Here is a 20,680-nt window from a genome sequence, read left to right on the forward strand (position 1 = left end):
GTTTTTGTGACAAGTCATGACCATTTCTTTTTCTCCTCTGAGAAGCTGTGGCCCAGACTGAAAGTTGCCAGGGGTAGCTGCTCTGTCAAAGTAAAGTGACAGGACAGCTAGGGTCCTAGAGGCAGAAAGGGGAGCTGTAAGGAAGGCTACCCTGATGAGATAAAACCCTGACTCTCTGAGGCTGGCAATGTGTGGGGGAAATTGGGTGGGGGGGGCCTACACCAGATTCACCTCTGGAATCCCTCACTGAGTCTCCCTTCTGCCCCCAGGTGGGTCCCATTGGGTACTTAACTGCTCTCCTGTACCACCTTGGTCCAAAGGTGGGCCCTGGATCCTCTTTCGGCACCGTCAACATGGCAAGGTCAAGATTAGAACCTTTAAACAGGGCTTTAATAAAAGCCCAGGAAGAGCAAAAAACAAAAGGGGAAAAACAGTGTAATATGTAAGTGAATAATCTGACTTACAAAGTGGGCCTTTCCCAGAGAAGTACTCCCCGGGAATGGCCTCTTTGGGGCCCCTCTGACCTACTGCAGGGGTGGTCCCCTGACAGAGCCACCACATCTGAACGCCTGCCTGGGAGCCCGGGGTCTGTACAGGGCTGCACACATCACCCACCCAGGGCTGTGGTTGTGGAAGCTCCCCTTCCCTGTCCGGAGGCTGCCTCTTTTCTCTCCCTCCTCCCACCAGCCTCCCTGCCTCAAGACCCCCAGGTCTCAAACCCCTGAACGGTTAATCTCCCGGAAATCCAATGTCTGCGATGAGGCACTCAGGGCCCTGGTGAGGAGTAGGACAAGCCTTCTTGTCTCTGGTCACCTTTTGTACCCCAGCTCCCTGCCCTGTGGAACGAGCAGACCTGTCCTCCACACCAAGGAAACAGGCCATGGTGGGGCCCACCCACCCCACCCAATTCCCTTCTCCTCCTGCTGTCTTACCACTGCCTGGGCCTCAATTCTGGGAGCGCCCTTTCCCCTGGGCAGGGATTAGACCAACCGGCTTCCAGACCCCCCCGACCTTGGGTGTCACTCTGTTCAGGAAATGGGCGAAGAGGACTGGCTACAGAGGATGTGAGAGGCCCTTCACCTGGGGCCCAGTAGGGTCCCAGGGTACAGCTGGCACCAAACCCTTCTCTCCTTTACATGCTTTTGATCTCTGGACCAGAGGAATCACCTGCGGCAGGCTGGATTCATGCACTTTTCCCCACACTGCGGTAGGGCAGTACTGTCCCCTCTCTGCAGCTCACCCAGACAGGCAGCTCAATTCTGCTTTCTCCACATCCTCCCACGCTACCCCTGCTCCTCCTTTTGGCCTCCACGGTCAGGAGCAATGGACTCTCCAAACAGGATGACCAAGACGGGGGGCAGGCATGGTCGCGCCAGGACCAGGCCGAGGGCCCCTGGCTAGGCTAGTGACTCATGGGTGTGCTCAGGACCGTCCTTATTCGTGGACCCTGTCATGGGGGAGTCAGGAGCTTGGCTTGAGTCAAGAGGCCGGGTTCTGCTGCTGACTTGGCTATTATCTCTGCTCTCTTGAGCATTCGGTCACCCCAAATAGGCCTCGGCTTTTGCCCCTAGAAAACACGGAGCTAATTGTGAGAAGTAGCCAATGAGATGATGAACGTGGTACCACTTTAGAAAGCAGACCGACGCGGGCAAGCTCTCTTAACCCAGCTGCTCCCCCGGAAAAAACCACTGGTCATCACAACTCTTCAGCCCCTGAGACTGACCTCAGGCTCACTGCTGCTCCTTCGCTGAACAGCTCAAGGAAGAGCAGTTCCGCCGCACTCTCAGGGGTCGCCAGGTCTTGGTCAGAGCCTGGCGGTTCCCCCAGAGCAAGCTGTAATCGCTTCAGTCTGCATATTTGTGGGGCATTGGGTGGGGGTCCAGGACATGTCCCAGGAATTGGCTTCCAGCCCAGTGTGGCCGCCAACCTTCCCCGTCCCCTCCCCAGGTCACTGCCTCTGACCCACAAGGTCTACTCTAGGAATTTTCCTCTGGTGGAGCGGGTAGGGTATGAGCGGACGGCTTTCCTGGCGGGAAGGGGCGGGTGGGAGTGATGCCCAGGAGGGCGACCGAGGCTCCTGTGTCTGAGCCTGCCCTGCCAACATCAGGGCGTGGTGTGCGGACAGAATCTGTTTCCATCACCATCATCGTCCAATGATCCCCACCAACATGGTGAATGTTTGCTGACTGCTCAGTTCTCTTAGTTAGAATCAGGCCCTACCCAGCCCCTGGGCGGCCCTCAGGAAAGGACAGGAGCCAGCATCCTGTCCAGGAGTGACATTTCAGGTCAGCCCAGGAGGGGCCCTCCCGGAGCCCACCCCTGGGTAATAATAGCAGTTTACAAGGGTATAAACATGGTGGCTTTCCACGGGGCCTCACGGACCATTTATCTCTTTCTGCTCGCTGGGCTGGATTGTTATCACCACAGTGCAGAGGAGGAAGCAGGTCACGAGGTGGAGTGAATTAGTGGCTTGAGCTGGGGCTGCCTGCCAGTCGTGTCTTTCCCAGGCACTTCTCCCAGCCTGGCCTCGAGGGGCTTAGTTCCCTCAGGTGGGCTGCGGGGAGAGCGAGCGTGTTGGGTGCTGCCCTGGACAGAAGTGGGCCAGGTGTCGGCAAGGGCCACATTCCCCAGTGTTCCCACTCAGGAATCTCTTTGAATGCCAAGCCAGGGCCTTGCCTGGTTGACAGCAAGGTGAACCTGATTTCCCCTAGGGTCGGCCCAGTGCCCACCCACGGACACTTTCGATGCCTTGGAATGGCTCCCACTTTGTAGGTGGGTGTGCCGGAGGGGGACTGACCTCGCCCGCCCCCGCTGCCTTCTCCTCCAGGCATCTCAGCCCCACAAGAGGCCCTGAGCTCTGGCGGGTTCTCTGACAATACTTTCAAGGGGAATCATACAGGTGGAGGAGGGTTTATAATGAGGGACACTCCGAGACCCCAGAAAGGCCATGGGAGGCTGAGGCAGGGGTGAGAGGGCCTGTGTGGACCCCTCAGGGCTCTGTGTCTACGGAATCACAGAGTCCAGGATGGAATCTTGTAGGTCAGCTAAGCTGGGACCCATACGGGGATCCCTTCAACAGGATTCCTGGAGATGCTGATCAGGTTTCTGCTCACACACTCCCCAGACAGGGAGCTCACAACCTCACAAGTACTCCCTCCACTTGGGTCTTAGGATGCCCCTAAAACTTTCCCTCAGTGGGTCCTAATTCTGCTCATGGACCCACACACCGCTGTCTCTCTGCCAAGGGAGCTGAACTTTGAAACTTAGCATTACCGCTTGCTAACAACTTGACCTCTTCATGCTTCAGTTTCTTCATCTGTGACACAGGAGCAATAACAGTTCCTCCATCTTGAAATTGTAAGGATCAGGGAATTCCCTGGCGGTCCAGTGGTTAGGACTCCGCGCTTTCACGGCCAAGGCCGTGGGTTCAATCCCTGGTCAGGGAACTAAGATCCCACAAGCCACACGTTGCAGCCAAAAATAAAAAAGAAATTGTGAGGATCAAATAAGAGAATGTCTTCCCAGCATGACCTGCGCTCTAGACGTTATGCTTCTGCCTGAGATAGCACTCACTTCACTGGTCCTTCTTGCTCTTGGGACCTTCGAGCTGGCATGCCACCAGGACTTTCCACATAAACATCTGCAGCATTCCTCGCCCCCCAGCGGCTACCTGATGTTGGAGTTCTTGGTTTGTTAAATCAATGTCTGAACCCTCCATCCATTCAGCTGACATTTCTTGTTGTTCGTCTGGGTCTGTCCTGGAATCTAGAGGCACCAGCCCTCGCGGTGAACCTGGAACTGACGGGAAGACAGAAATGGGGCTGGGAGGGAGTTCTCTGTGGTTGGTGGGTCACAAGGACTCACTGCGCCATGTGGGGTTCTCAGCCTAGCTCTTCTGGAAGCTTCACTCTGCCTGCTAGTGGTTGATAGGGAGCCTTGCTACCACTTACCTTGCTCACCAGGTGGACCCCTCTCTTGGCCTCTCTGGGGATGGACATTCCTGCCTCAGGGACCCTGTGGCTGCCTGTGGACTGGGGCTGGGGAAGTCAGGCGAGTGGGAGTATCACTCGTGCTCCAGCTGTGCTCTGTCATTATGCTCATTCTTAAGGGAGTATTAATATAATGACCGAGCTAATGAGCAGTGCGTGGGGCGGGGAGGAAGCACCTTAACCCCACCTGGTGCCTGCTAATTAACGGGGGTCTTTCCTCAGCTGTCTTTTCTCCTTCTGGTCAGCTCTTTTAGCTGGGGAGGCCTGGCCCCTTGGGGGTCCCGTCGCCTCCCTCCACCTGCCCCTCCTTTAGCCTGGCACGGTTCCCCTCTGGGTGAGAAGATCCCAGAAAGAGTGTGGCTGGGACAAGACTTGGGGGTGAGGAGATGGGGGACTGGGGACTCTGGCTCTGGGGAAGAGGAATGTAAAAGCCATGAAACCTCTAATCTTGACTGTGTGCTGCCTGGGCTGGGGAGAGCAGGGCAGCTGTGTCTGAGGAGGGCTTGCGGGGAGATGGGAGCGGCCATGGAAGGAGGGGTAGCGGGCATCAGGCTGAGTGGGGGTGGGGAAGTTTCCAGGTGTTCTTTGAGGCACCTTGCCTCTCTGGCCCAGATGGGCTGGTGCTGGCCAAGATCTTTCCTTTTGAGCTCCTTTCCTCTTGGGATAAAAAGGCCTGGGGAATCTATCAATGTATTGCTATATCAGGGTTGGGGTGGGGTACCCCATGCATGGTCACGCAAGTATAGTGGCCTTGATTTCCCAAGCCATCGTTAGACATAGTGGGTCCAAGTTTCAAAATCTGGATCATGGGCGCTGAGTCCTGACAAAGCCCCACCTCCCCAGATCTCACTGTCTAGTTGGAGAAGCGAGGCTCACACAAGACAGGATTACAGACCACATGCCTCTGCCATTTGAAATCTGTGTGACCTCAGACAGATCACTCAACCTCTCTGAACCTGCTTGCTCATTTATTAAGGGAAACTAATAACACCCATCTCCCAATGTTGTTGTGTGGTAGATAAGAAAATACACGTAAAGCGCTCAGTGGGCGCCTGACACAGAGCCCAAGTTTTGCTCTGCTATGGTTGTCATAGCAACAGCCAGTGATGTGGGGAAGCTGGCCAAAAGGGGACCATGAAGGGTGGGGAGGATTTGGGGAAGGAATTGGAAGTGTGGGCCCCAGCAATTAAGCTGGGGGCGTGGGGCTGGGAGGAGAGGAGCGGCTGGGGCGGGAGCTAGATGGTGAGGGAAGGAGGAGGCGGAGGTGACTGCACTTGACGGGCTTTGGAACAGCAGGCCGTGTGTCCACATGTGATTGGAGGGGGCAGCTGTGGGGCTCCGACCAGACCAGGTGTGGGCATTCACCTGTCCACTCACTCAACAGATAGTTATTGAGTGCCTGTTATATGCCAGGCATGGAGGTCGGTGGGGACACGGCAGCCATAAGGACAAATAAGGCCCTGCCCTCATGAACTTACATTCTACTAAGGGTGAGACGATTAACAAAGACATAACTTTGAAGAAACTGCAGAAGGGACAATGTGATTGAGTGGAAGGAATGGGCCACATGTCAGAGAAGACCTCGCTGGGGAGGTGACAGTGGGGCAGAGGCCTGAAGAAGGCTGAGTGAACAGCTAAGGGAAGGAAGATCCAGACAAAGGGAACAGCAAGTACGAAGGCCCTGTGGGGCTCAGGAAAAGTGACAGGGTCCAAGGAAGCCTGTGCACCTGGAGAGGGGTGATGGAGGGGGAAGGATCAGGGGGAGGATCTAGGACACGCAGGGTTCTATGGGCCAGGGCAGGTGACTGGATTAGCTATTGGAGGGTTGGGAGCAGAGACTGACTTGAGGTCTAATAGGATGGCTCTGGCTGCGGTGTGGAGGTGGGGGAAGGGGAGGCGTGTAGAAAGGGCCAAAGCGGGGAGACCTGAAAGGAGGCTACTGCTGTAATCTAGGGGAGAAATGACAGTGGCTGGGAGCCCATTGGTGGCAGTGGGAAAGGACAGAAGAGGACAGATTTGGGATATATTTTGAGGTAGACCCAATGGGACAAGGGAAATGATAGGGGGCGAGGTGTGGGAAAGGAGGTCTCTGAGGTTTGGGACCTGCTCCTTATCCAGGCCCTACAGGGAGGGATGCCTTTTACTGAATGGAAAAGGAATGTGGGGGGGAGGAGGGACAGATTTCAGTGGGAGGCCTGCGAGAACGCCCCTTGATACAGTGACCCATCACTGGGGCCAGAGGCTAAGAAGTTGGGTCCTCAGACACCGTGACTCAGAGCTGAGGGCTGCACTGTGCGCACCCCCGGGGTCAGGCCAGGCCTTGCAGAGGCCCACCTTGCTGCTCCCGCACCTCTGATTCTGTGTCTTTTCTCTGCCAGACCTGCGACCAGGGGAGAGCTGGATGCTGAACCCCCATCCCGCCCCCAGGACTTTGGGAGGTGAGGCTGCAGTGATGCAGGTGGGAGGGGGCTCTACTGTCCAGAGCAGGCCTGGGGGATCTCAGCACACAGAGGGTGGCCCATGTAGGCAGACAGAGCCCGGAGGACAAGCCACTAGAGGCCGGGGCCAGCACTGAGCAGCGGTGACACCTTATCCTACAAAGGGACAAAGGTGAGACCCTCAGAAATCCTCCTGGAGTCTCTGGATCATGGTCGCAGCTTCCTACAATCTGGGCCGGGTGCGGGGAGTATGCCTGGACTTGGCAGGAAGCTGGGCCACGGTCAGCCAGACCCCTTCCAAACACGCTCAGAACCTGGAAAAGGGGATGTTCAGCCAGGAATGCAATAGGGGTGGCTTTGGGGAGTGTCCAGGCCTCTGGATCCTTCCTCTCCTCCATCCCTGCTGGGTGCGTGAGGAGCCCCTGAGGTTTTGGCTTTCCCTGTACAGTGGCCATGCGGAGCCAAGCCCTCCAGATGCCAGGATGTGGGGGAGAGTTGGGGTGGCTGCCGGTACCTGCCCGAGGTTGCCTGTCCCCAGCTCCCTGTCCTGAATTCCTGGCCCCCTCCTTGCCCCAGGTGTCCCACACAAGGAGCCCTGAACAGAGGGAAAGGCCAGGCAGGCTCCACGCTGCCACTCGCGGGCCCACCTCTCCAAAACCCAAACTAGATGGGCTGGGATCTGGGCTGGAGCCAGCTCTGGCTCCACAGTCCTGGGACCATAACCGTGTCTGTCTGAGGCCCACTTAGGGGCCGTGGGATGGGAGAGGTGACGGCGCTTCCTGGATCCATTATCAGTGTTTGGTTTGGGACTTTTGGAACAGACTCAGTTCCTGCTCCTTATCCAGGCCCTGCTGATTAGATTCTCTGGCCTTTGATATGCCTCAATCTGGGACACAGGACTCCCCTTCCTGCTACCCAATCCCCAAGCCCCAGCACTCCCCACCCACGGAGACCTGGTTTGTGGCCAAGGCCAGCTCCATCCCAATAACCACTCCCCATGGACTGCCAGCACCCCGCTGCCCTCACCTCGCCCCCGCAAGATCTCAGGAGGACATGGGGCACAGGAGCACGGGTTGCTGGCCCCTTTGGACAGGTCTGGGGACTTAAAGGGGAGACTGGTCAAGAACAGCAGGGAGTCTCTGGAAGTTTCCAGCCCCTCCTGTCAAGTGAGCCACTCTCTCTGGGGGAGAAATTGAGGGAGGCGGTGCAGATCCATGGGGTGACCCCATGAACAGGGTAGTCAGGTCTGGCCTGAGGTTGACTGTCTTACGCTAAAGCCAGACCCCTTGTCCTCATTTCCGCCTTAGGAGATGCAGTCGCATGGAGGGGGCTTCCCCTGGTCCAGACGCTGCACTGAGAGGAGGTCCTGGGCTTACCTCTCAGCAAGGGCTTAGAAGGGACATGGCCAGTTGGGAGGGGAAGCAGGGAGGAGGGCATGGAGAAGGAGGGAGGCAAGTAGGAGGAGGGAAAAAGAGGAGAAGGGAGGACCACATGGAGGAAGAGGGGGAAGGGGGGAAAGGAAGGGGAGGACAAGGGACAGGGTGGAGGAGGATCATGGGAGAGTTTCCTTGTTGCCCAGCTTAGAGGAAGGTGTGTCTGGGCACACGCGGAGACACACACAGCTGCCTCTGGGGGAGCTGGAGCTCGTGCGCAGCCCGGGCCTGGATGCGAGTAGGGAGACGGGCACGTGCGTCCCTGCATAGGTATGTGTGTTTGTATGTGTACATCCCAGACAGTGTGAGCGTGGGACCCTTTCAGCATCTTGCATCATGAGCCAGGACACACATGCATACACACAGACACACACACACAGACAGATACAGACACACACACACACACACACACAAGCACTGCATAGCCATGTTGTCTGAATGGCACTCTGATTTATTCTATTCCAGTCAGTGGCATTTAAAACAGAGCCCTTAAAAAAAAAAAAAAAAAAAAAAAAAAAAAAAAAAAACAGAGCCCTTGAGCTTCCCTGTTGGCGCAGTGGTTAAGTATCCACCTGCCAATGCAGGGGACACGGGTTCGAGCCCTGGTCCAGGAAGATCCCACATGCCATGGAGCAACTAAGCCCGTGCACCACAACTACTGAGCCTGCGCTCTAGAGCCCTCGAGCCACAAATACTGAGCCCACGTGCCACAACTACTGAAGCCCGCACACCTAGAGCCCATGCTCCACAACAAGAGAAGCCACCGCAATGAGAAGCCTGCACACCGCTACGAAGAGTAGCCCCCGCTCGCCGCAACTAGAGGAAGCCTGCATGCAGCAACGAAGACCCAACACAGCCAAAAATAAATAAATAAAATAAATAAATTTATTAAAAAAGTAAAGATAAAAAAGAGCCCTCTTCAGGATCTACCAGATTGACTTCACCATCAGCTAATGGGATGAGACCCTCGGTTTGAACGGCACTTTGCTGAGCGGGTCTGCTCATGGATAGACTGGGCACAGGGAATGCTCGGTGATGACCTGTGACACGTAGCGAGGCCTGGTGGCCCCTTGCCCTCGCTCAGGCATCCCAAACGAGGACACTTGGGGCCCTCAGGGCCTCCTTATACAAGGGCATCACCCAGCAAGGGGTTCCCGAGCCCCACCCAGCTCGCTGGCTCCAAGGGCCACCTTGCAGACTTTCCCCGGAAGGCTCGCCAGTCTCCATGCCCCAGAACAACTCAGTACAGACCCTGTCCCAGCCCCCATGGGGCCCCCGCCTGCCCCCTTCCCTCAGGGAGCCCCCGTCTGAGGGGAGACACGGCCCCACCCTCAGGGAGACCCGGTCTGAGCGGAGACGCGGCCCCGCCCTCGGGGAGCCCCAGTCCGGGGGGATATACTTAAAGAGTCAAGAAAATTGGGCAGTCATGCATAAGAGTCCAAGTCAGGCCCGCAGGGAGCTGTTGGAGCCAAAAGGTGGGGTTCAGGTCACTGCAGGGACCAGATGGGGTGCTGTGGAAGTGCAGAGAGAGGGAAGGAGCGGGGTCCTGACCTCCATGCCTGTTCCTGACGCTCAAGTACACACACTTCCGGCTCCATGAGCCCTCCATGGACACACTCCTCGCCGAGGCCACCGCTTCTGTGCCACACAGGACTCGCATTCTCACAGAGTCCTGGGGGCAGAGCCTCCTTCCTGCTGAGGGAAGCTGCAGGGCCCTGGCCTCCTGAGGGCCACCCCCAGGGGCATTCTCCTCCTGTGGCGGGGCAGATCCAGGGCTTGGCCAGCACCAACCAGGGGTTTGGCCTAAGCCAGACGGAGCCGGACACCACCTTTGAAAGCATCCACTTTGATGGGATAAAGGGCCTGGCCTCCTCTTCCATCTCTGCAGTGGGGTTACCACAGGCATGGATGGCTTTTTCAAACGGAGCCTGAGTCTACAGCCCGTGGTCAGCTTCTCTCTTACCAGGCGAGAGGACCCCCGCCGCCTGGGAGATTCTTCTTCTCTCTGCAGATGGTACTGGACAGGGGCTTATGGAGACCTGGCCGGAAGCCTCACCCTGAGCCAGGGGCTGTGGAGGTACAAGAGGGCTGACTCAGACAGTAGGCTCCAGAAATGGGGGTCCAGTCACCCCACAGCTGCCTCCTCCACAGTCTATGTCTCTGGTCTGCAGCTGACAAGATGACATCACCATGGGAGAAGTCACCTTTGGTGGTGAGAAGAGCCAGCTGTAGACAGGTGAGGTCTATTGGAGGCCTGTGGTCGCCCAAGTTACTGGCAGATCATCTTCCACGGGTGGGGAGATTCAAATCCTAACCCCCCACTAAGGGAGGAGGCCTGGGGGGCTTCCTTTGGGAAAAATGTAGGGCTTCTCCCAGCACAGGGCAGACCCAGGGACTGCTTTAAGGGAGAACCTGCATGGAGGCTGGGGGAGGGATGACATGACCTCTGACCTCTAATGATTCCTACAGGTTATCCGTAGGGCACTGGCTCACTGACTGGTGCTCCCAGGGCTGCCTGGTTGTCATGGAAACAGGCAACTCCCTCATCATTGTCCCTGAGCAGATCTGTGGTCAGCTGACACAGCTCACTGGGGTCCCAGGGAACAGCTGAGGAGAGGGAGGCACCCCAACCCGCTGTCAAGGGGAAGTCAAAGGACACTCGCCTGAGGCGCTCCTTCCAAATTCCCTGAGGGTGTGCATGTCATTTCCCTGCCAGCTGCTTCATGCCAGGGGCAGCGGGATCTCCCTGCCCTGCCCCCTCCCTGCCCCCTCTCCCTCAAAGGCTCCCCTAGCAACAGCCCTTGCTCGTATTTCTGCCCTTCTGCTTGGACTCCATCTTGGTGCCTTCACTGAGGCATTATCTAGGGCAGGGACATGTCTGCAGTTGTGGGGGAGAGGAAGGTTGGGAGGTTGAGGGACCAGGGAGGAAGGATTTGGGTGGATTTCCGGGCTGTGAGACCAGCCACCTCTGTCCCCGGAGCCCTGGGGGAGCAGATTCTGACCACCTGTCTCTGCATCCTTTATCATTTCTCCAGTTTGTCACCAACTACAGCAGTGGCCAGAGCCCACTCACCAGTCCCTTCACCACCAGTGGCATCCATTTTCTCTGCTGGGCCATCAGCACCTCATCTCTACGACTTTCCCCATCTCTCTCCCGCTTCTCCTTCATACCTGGGCATGGAGGCGGGGAGCCCGTAGAGCTCTTGGGATGTCAGATTTGCATAAGACCTTAAGGATCATCTTACCAACTTCTTCCACAAGCGTAATACCAGGAACCACCATTTATCCAGAACTTTCTGAGATGCCATATGTGGAGTGGTTGAGGTCCAGCCTGTCTGCATCGGGATCCTTGTTCTGCCACTTCTGAGCCTTGTGACCTTGGGCAAGTCACGAAGCTTCTCTGAGCCTCCATTTCCTCATCTGTAAAATAGGGACAATACAGTGTTTACCTTATGAGTAAGGTCCTGGTGAGATTAAACAGACTGGTAGAATTAGAGTGATTAGAAGAGGGCCAGGCACACGCTGAGCACCCTGTAAGTGCTGGTGGCTCTTCCTGGTTCAGATGCTGAGCCGAGGCTCTGTGTGTATTTGCTCTTCAAATCCTCCTGATAATCCTGGAAGTGGGTACCGCTGTCACCCCAACAGGTAGTGATCAGCCCCTTCTTAAAGCCGAAGCTTGGCCCTTACCACGTGTGGGTGGTCCCCATTCCATTTGTCCAAGGATGGTGGTCACGGGGCCCTCTTTAGATTACTCAAACCTCCAAACGTGGTGGGCCAGGCCCTGCTTCTCTCCCAGCCTTCCACCCTGCTCCTAACTAACAAATATACGTGGAGCATCCTCTGGACCTCCTCTTCGGGGGACACAAAGGAGGGAGGAGACACCACCCTGCTCTCTGAACACTTGTGATTAATTGTTTATGTGACAGATGACAGCTGAGAGTGGAAGACTGTGTGTGCGCACACATGTGCTCGATGCCATAGACATCAGTGTTTTTCAAATCGCAGCTCACAGCGCATTAGAAATCAGTTCAGTTGATTGGAACCAGCACTTTAGAAACAAATAGAATAGGAAAATTGAGTGCATCCCATGTACTATGGACTAGAATTTTTATGGGGGGGTGAAGCTTTTGTTTTCATTATACATTGTATGTATGTGTATATAAGGTTATGATGTAAAATATATTTCTAACTGGGGGTTGTGGTTTTAAAAAAAGCCTGAAAGCCTCAGCTCTGGTGGTTGGGCCTCTGCCTCCTTCAGGGGACCCCTCTCACTGCTATACTCCAGCCTCACTGGCCCCATCACTTCCTCTTTCCTACCTCAGGCGCTTTGCAGGTGCTATTTTGCCTGCCAGAAATGTTCTTTTCTCACTCTCTTCACCAGCCTAACTTGTATTCATCATGCAGAACACAGCAATGGGTCATATTATCTCCCTCCCTCAACTGATGAGAAACTGAAGCTCAGAGAGGTTAAGTGACTTGCCCAATGTCACAAAGCCAGGCAGAGGTGGGCTGGGATTTGACCCCAGGCTTCTCTGATTTCAGAGCTCAGGTTCTTTCCTTAACCCATGAGACTTGCCTACTGACCGCTTCACTTCTTTTCCTCCGGGTCATTGCAGCAACGGCCTCATGGGGTTTCAGCCCACGTTCCTACTTTCAGAGTGCAGCCAGCCCCCATGGCTCCCTGAAAACGTCTTCCTGAGGGTCTGCTACTCCATCTCTGACGTGGGCAACGACAAGGTGGGCCTGGCTGCTGCTGTATAGACCGGCTCTGCCTTATCTTCCTGGTCAGAGGCACACCCTCTGGGTCTCACGGAAGTTGGAGAGCCCCTATTTACACTCGCTCTAGCCAAACTCTGCTCCTCAGGGCTGAGAGCTGGGAGACCCCAAATAAAGCAGCTGTAGGCTCTGGCTTTGGGGAACAAGGTGGGTGGCTGGGGAGTTAAATAGGGGGGTGAGATTAGTTCGACTTTCATGCCCACTCAATACAGGTCAGTGGATCCCAGATCTAGTCATTCAAATACCACCCTCATGATCTCTGCACTGAGTGTGGCCCCCGGTTAGAACCTGCTGGCGTGGGGGTGGGGCAGAGGCCTGGTCAGGTTTCCCTGCCAGCTCCCTGGCTTGTGCAAGGTGCCATTTCTGGAGATGTGGGACAGTAGTTTGGGAGGACGTTGAGCCGGCAGTGTGGACAGAGCCACAGACACGGAGCCCCCGCTTTGGCAGGACGGCTGACCCTGTGCTCACAGCTGTCCTACCTGTCAAATGGAGAGGGCCACCTCTGGGCAGTGCCCTGCTGGGGGGACAGGCTGGGAGTTCCTGGCTGGATTTCACATCTAGGAGACTATCCCTAGCCATGGGGCCCAGGGCCGGGGAGGTGGAGGGAGAGGAGAAATCTAACACCTGGACTCTAGGGCTGGGGGCCCTGGGGTCCTCGGGTAACTGAGGCTCTGCCCCTCCCCGCAGTGGCCAGCCTAGAAGACTAACTCCTCAGTGACAAGGATTTCAGGCTGTAATTCTGCTGCTTCCTGACATTCCTCCGTTAGGAGGATGTCACAAACACCCCTAGTCCGTGAAATCATGGGTGTGATGTGTCCGATCTGTATCTGTGTTAAAATATATGATAATAAATACACAGCTATGTGGAAAAGACATGTTCATCCTTGTTGCACCTGAAATCATCTCTGCTTTTCTACTCTTGTGGACAATTTTAGCCCAGGTGAAGGTGCACTGCCCACATCAGCCCGGGACTCCCTGAGCTGGGGCTGCCTCCCCGCTTCATCTTTGGTGGGGGGTGTCTCTGAGGACAGGTGTTCTGTCTCCTTGCTCCTTTTCCTTCTCTTCCTCCTCTTTTTTTTTTTTTTTTTTTTCTTTCTTTCTGGCTGCTCTGTGAGGCTTGCGGGATCTTGGTTCCCCAACCAGGGATAGAACCCAAACCCTTGGCAGTGAAAGCGCAAGAGTCCTAACCACTGGACACCAGGGAATTACCTTCCTTCTTTTTAAAATGTGACTTTAGGGACTTCCCTGGTGGCGCAGTGGTTAAGAATCTGCCTGCCAATGCAGGGGACACAGGTTCGATCCCTGGTCCGGGAAGATCCCACATGCCGCAGAGCAACTAAGCCCGTGCGCCACAACTACTGAGCCTGCGCTCTGGAGCCCGCGAGCCACAACTACTGAGCCCACGCACCACAACTACTGAAGCCCGTGCGCCTAGAGCCGGTGCTCCGCAACAACAGAAGCCATCGCAATGAGAAGCCCACGCACCGCAACGAAGAGTAGCCTCTGCTCACCGCAACTAGAGAAAGCCTGCATGCAGCAACAAAGACCCAACACAGCGTAAAATAAATTTAAAAAAAATTGTTTTAACGTAAGACTTTTAATTGATGTTTAATACACATACATACCGAAAGGTGCATGTATCATGAGTATCCCGTACTGACTTCTCACAGACCCACGTGACTGGAACACAGGTCAAGAAGCAGAACATCATCGGCGCTAACCAGAGGTCCCTTTTCCTCTTCAGCCCCTGTCCCCAGCCCCCTGCCCACTTTAAAGAAAAAGATTCTGACTCAGCTGATAGCTATTGAGGGCTTGCTCTGTGCTAGCGCTTTTATAACCATGGTTTTATTGGATTATTCTAGCAACCCTGAGGGACAGATGATTATCCGTTTTACAGTCAGGGAAACTCAGGGTCGAAAGGGTAAGTGAGTTATCGGGGTCAAATGGTCAACAAGTGGTGGAGATTGGTCTCCTAAAGTCAATTCCATATCACACATCAGCATCACATTTTTAAATATATACAAAGAGAGGTGAATGAAGAGTTTGAAGTAGGGTCCATAGGTCATCAGCAATAAATCTGCATGGACATCTCTGATTGTTTGAGCAGAAACATCCCCTTACTTATTTTGGGGACTTCTCCTGTCTAAACACTTCAGAAGGCTTCCTGAGGGAGACGTCAAATTCTTACAGGGCTCTGCCTGCTGGCCACAGTTGGTTGGTCCAAGAGTGGGCATTTGACCCAAGATGGGCTAATCAGAGAGCTTTCTTGGGAATTTTGGTTTCATGCTTCCTCTGGAAATGTAAAACTCGGGTGCTGGTGGCCAGTTATGTGGAGAAAGGCAGCCTACAGTGAGTGAGAGAGGAGAGAGAGAGAGAGAGAGAGAGAAAAGTGAAGCAGGAATGAGAAGCAAAGGTCCTGATAATGTTTGGATCCCAGATTTCAGTTGACCCCCGAGGCTCTGCCCCATCCTTCCTCTTCCTGCAGCTGGGTTGCAATCTATGACTCACCATCTATCCAATGCATCCCCCTTTCCACCTAAGGCAGACAAGCAAGCTGCTGTCTTTAAGCAAGGGTTCATCAATCAATAGACCAGAGAAAAAACAATCAGCCTGTCTATCCATTTATACACACAGGGATCGATTTCCAGCTGTTTGAGATACAGACAGATAAAATGCACTCCACTATTGAATGGGGATAAGGTAACCTACCTAGTGGGGTTGCTGTGAGGTTGCCTGATTAAACAAATGTAAAGTACCCTGCTTGGCACAACGTCGATGATGGGATATTTTGGTAGGGGAGGAAGAGTCCATTTCAAAACCTTGAACCTAGCTCTTCCTTACAGCAGAGTTCTAATTAATAAATGTAGAAGGGATGATGGACATAGAAAAGCACCACCATAATGACTGTTGCAAGCAAGGACCAATAATAGATGTTAAAATTGGTGGGCGGAAGAATGATGAAAAACAGGAGACTGGCGTAGTCTCAAAGTGTCTCCCCAGAAGATACTTATTAATTATCAAGGGAAAGATAATTCCTGTACAGTAGAGAAACATGGTAGACCTCACCTTAACCAAGTAATTAAGGTTAAATAACCAGCAATGAGACCCATCCCTAGTCAGATACCTCCTGATATCATGCACTGAGGATATATCATCTCTGTGGTTTCTGCTCCAAAATGCATGCCATCAATCTCATCATTAGAAAACATCAGAATAACCTAAACTGAGGGACATTCTACAAAATAACTGCTCAGCACTTTTTAGAAGTAGCGAGGTCATAAAAGACAAAAAAAAAAAAAAAAAAAAAAAAAAAACCCAAGGAACTGTCACAGATTGGAGAAGACTAAGACATGAAAATTAATGTGATGTGGGGACCTAGATTGGATCCTGAATCAGAAAAAGGACATTAGTGGGAAAACTGGTGAAATTCAAATAAGGTTTATAAATTGGTTAATAGTATCAGATCAGGGTTAATTTCCTGGGTTTGATCATTGTACTATGGTTATGATGTAAGATGTTAACATTAGGGAATTCTGGATGAAAGGTGTACAGGCACTCTCTGTACTATGTAACTTTTCTGTAATTCAAAAATTATATCAAAAGAAAAAGAGCGCTGCGGAGGACCCCAACTGCAGGGCCTTACATGGCAGCTTTAAACTAGGGGGTCGGAGGATGAGCCAGAGGTGGAGGTCCAAGTCAGACGAATCCAGCTTACACTGGGCCCTCTGCTTATAAAAAAAAAAAGAAAAGAAAAGAAAAAGAAAAAAAAGCATAAATCCTTGAACTTGAAAAAAAAATCTTCCATTCCAGTTTGCCCCCAATAAGTTTGATTAAACCAATATAATGGTGTAAGTATAAAACACACAACATTTAAGGAAAAAACTAAAAAACCAAGATAATAGCCGAAGTCGTAACTAAAATTCATGTAGACAGCTGCCGAAGACTTAAGGTTTGTAAAGTACCTGTCCTGGGATCTGAGGTGAGGTCTCTTAGCTCTGCAAACTTAATTCAGGGTTAGAATACACAGTGACACTCAGATCCCTAGTCCAATCTCACACCCACTGCAAGAGACCCCACTTCCAGGATTCCTCAAAATGTGCTCCTTTAGCCTCTGTTTGAATGATTCTGATGACAAGGAGCTCACTACTCTCTTCGTTTGGTTGATGTTTATTTTGTGCCCAATTACTATCGATAGAAATGAGAAATTCAAATCAACCCAAATGAATAGGGCTAAGTAATGTTACTACCAAGATAATAGAGCACTGTATAGCCACCAAGAGTGATAAGAATGTGGCCTATCTCAATTCATGGATGTGTGTATATAGTAATCTTCAGTAACAAGAACAGAACAGAAGTAGTATTTACACACTGATTACAGCTACGTTAAAATCTCAGTGTGTACATTAGGAGCTAGAATATAATTTTGCAATTTAGAATGGTGCAAATAATTGTAGTTTCATGTCATTTTGAAAAAGTAGTATATATACAGAATTTAAATGAAATTTAGTATCCAGAATTTTAAAAAAAAATCCTCCATTAAGGGACTCAGGGATTGTCATTTCAAAATTGAGAATGGGTATATGAACACTAGATTGGGAAGGATCCTGAGGCCATGTCTCAGCACCATGAAAGAGAGTGATCTGTTTGATTAGCGATGTCTGCCATGGGTGGAGGATTAGCAGTGGCAGTGTGCATGCTAGTAGCTGCCATCTCTTCTCGAGACGCTCCCAGGAACCAGTGTCACTTTTGTAGTCACTCTGAAAGGTGAATGAGCTGTTTAAGGAGCCAGGTGAGGGAAAAGACCTTTTCTTTTAGTTACAAGTGATAGGATTTGGGGCAAGTCACTGGGATAAAAGACAGTATGAAATAAATACCATAAGGGGAGGAAAAGCAAAGTCCTCCACAATAGGAACGAGTTTGAGAGTAGGTGAGCACAGTAGGGAAGGCTTTATGGCCTTTGTACTGGGTCTTGAAGGATGAGGAGATTTTGCAGGTGGAGATGTTGGGAAGGGTAGTGGAGATGTTGGGAAGGGTATTGCAGATGGAGACCACAGCATGGATAAAGGCACGGTGGTTGGAAAATAACAGGTCTCCTGGGAGAAAGCAAGGAGATTGCTATGGCTGGAGCACAGAGCATGTGTAGGTTAGTAGTGGAAGATGAGTGTGGAAATGTAGGAAGGGGCCAGCCTGAGTGTGTCCTCAAGGTCAGGGTGATGAGTTTGGATTTTATTTAATTAGCCACAGGGAGCCTTTGATGAGTTTTGAGACAGGTGGTGCTTAGAGGGAGAGGAGACCAGAGGGTGATGAGATGATGCCTCTTTCCTGGGAAACCATCACTATGAGAGGACGCCAGGCCCTGGATTTTGACACGATCCCTTTAGAGTGTGGGGTGGAAATCAGAGCACTGGGATAATGGGGTGTGGGAGATACAGCCAAGACCTACTGAGAACAATCCCATGGGCTCCATCTAGTGTTCAGGATTTCCTGAGCTCTGGGCCAAGCCCAGGGAGGTGGAAGCCACAGTCTCTGCCTTCTAGGAGTTTCTAGTCTATAGAGTGAGAAAACGTACACCAGAAGACAACTGGAGACCAATCCTAGACAGTGTGTGATCCGGCACTAAGGGGAGGGCACCAGTTGGGTGTGCAGTGTTTAGGGGTAGAAGATGAACTTGGTGGGCAGCCAGTGGGTCAGGCTTACTGGGGCTCCTGTCCTTGGTGGGAGGTAGCCCTGGATGACTTCTAAAGTGTCCCCAGACTCTGTACATCCCTGCTCTAGGAGGAGAGGTCCTGAAGGATGGGCAGAACTTGGACATGTAGAAGGAAGAGAGATGGGCTTTCCAGGAATGGGAGGCTGGGTGGTGGTGGGGCAGCCAGGGCAGACAAGGACTTAGGACGTATGGGGACGCTGAGGGGACTGACTGAGCTGTCAGGTCAAGCTGGGTAGGTGGGGCAGTAAAGCCCCAGGGCCTGGCTGCCTAGCAGGGTACCCTGGCTCGATGCAGTAGGCCAGGGGTATTCAGAAGGGATGTGATGTGACTGGGGTTTGGGGACAGTTAGCCCACAGCCATCAGACTCCTTGGGTCCCGCCAGATAAGGAAAGGGTCCCTGGAGGGCCATGTTGTGGAGTCTTGTTGGCCTCACAAGACTTAGGGGACCCCATGGATTCTGCTGTATTCACAGGATGTGGCAAGATTCCAAGGATCCTATGACTTTCTTTTGCCTGATCTTCCAAACCTGCGGATTCCCCTACCCCAGGGAAAGCACTCCCTCGTTACGTTGCCTTCCACTCCAGTGTCCCTGGAGACTGCAGGGAGGAATGGGAGCTGATTTGGCCTTGAGACACAACCAGGCAGGTACCTCCCTCTCTGTGCCAGGCCCGGGTGGACCTCTAGTGCCCTCCCTCCCCTCCTCCATCCAGGGCCAGGGGAGACTCCAGGGCTCTGGCTGGGCAGTGGGTGGAGGTGGCCAGAGTGGAAAGTCCCCACGGGCTGGATTATATCGGTGTTTGGCAGGCCTGGTCTTGGCCTTCTGCCTGGGGCTCAAGAGCCTGACAAATCTGTTTGGAGCCCTGAGTGAGGGGTGAGGTGGCAGAGAGGGTACTGGCGTGGGGACTTTTTCCACTCACCCCAGAATGGAGACTTCTCCAGTGCCAGGTTGGCAGGCATTGGGCCAGCTCCAGGTCACCTCAGGCAATGAGAAGCTTGTAGCTGGGAAGCAGGCAGGACCCGGAGATGAGGGACAGAGGACATGGCAGATCAGGCTCGGGAGCAGGAATGAGGACAGACAAGAGCTGGGGAAGAGGGTAATGGGGGACACAGGCATTTTAGGAGAACAAAAGACATGGGCAGGGACTTCCCTGGTGGTCCAGTGGTTAAGATTCAGTACTCCCAATGCAGGGGGCATGGTTTTGATCCCTGGTCGGGGGACTAAGATCCCTTATGCCGCACCGTGAGGCAAAAAAAAAAGACATGGGCGGAGTCTCAATGCAACAGAAGAAGAGAGACAACGAAGAACAGAAGCAGGGGCTGGCATGTCCCCTCCTCCCATGCCCCTGCCCAGGCCTCCTGTTGCTGCAGATCAGTGCCAGTGGCACAACCAGAAGTCAGTGCGGCTTACTCTGTGGGTGTGTCCTGAGTGCTTGCTGAACTATGATGAGAATTGCTCCAAATGTCCCATTTGACCAGGAAAACCTCCAAAGCTGCCCCCAATAGCTCTGACTTCAGCCACTGGCAACCCAGCCCCACCATCTGCATCTGTGCTAACAATACCGCCAACATCACCACGGTCTGCATCACGCTCACCACTACCATTATCATTACCATCCTCCTAGCTACTGACCCCATCAACCCCCGACACTCCTAACTGCATCCCCCAAGGGGTTGGGGGTGCTGGAACCAGGACTTAAGTCAGAATCTTTGAGTGCATCACCTATAGACCAGCGATTCTCAACAAGTTTGCTCCCAAAAGGGACATGTGGCAATGCCTGCAGACACTGTTGGTTGTCACAACTGGGGGACTGTTGCTGGCATCTAGTGGGTAGAGGCCAGGGGTGCTGCTAAACATCTTACAGTGCCGAGGACAGTGTCCACAGCAAAGAGTGTTTTGTTTGCAAGTGTCGGAAGTACTGAGGATAAAAAACCTGCCTATAGATCCTACGGCCCTCACTCTGCTCTCTTCTGGCCCTCCCCCTAAAAGGCTTACCTCACACCTCTGGTTCCTGCACAAGAAGTCATATTTGCCACTCCATCTTACGACAACTTTGATTTCTTATCGCTTGCACCTCCTGGCCTCCACTGCTTGTACTGAAAAGTCAATAAGATGAAAAGTCCTTTGCAGCCACCCTCACAAGGGAAAACACACAGAAATAACTGATACGTGGAGCCCAGGGTATGATGGGGATTGAGGTCATGCTGGTGCAGGGCAGGGAGGCAGGGGCTGGGCTCGGTCCTCGGGGTATAAAGGAGGAAGGAGTGTTCAGGTCTTCACTCCACTGACGCCACAGCTCTGAGCTGCTTCTCTACTGTGGCCAGCTGGGAATCGGCATC

The sequence above is a fragment of the Delphinus delphis genome, chromosome 10 (genome assembly GCF_949987515.2).
Source record: "Delphinus delphis chromosome 10, mDelDel1.2, whole genome shotgun sequence".
Classification (NCBI taxonomy): domain Eukaryota; kingdom Metazoa; phylum Chordata; class Mammalia; order Artiodactyla; family Delphinidae; genus Delphinus; species Delphinus delphis.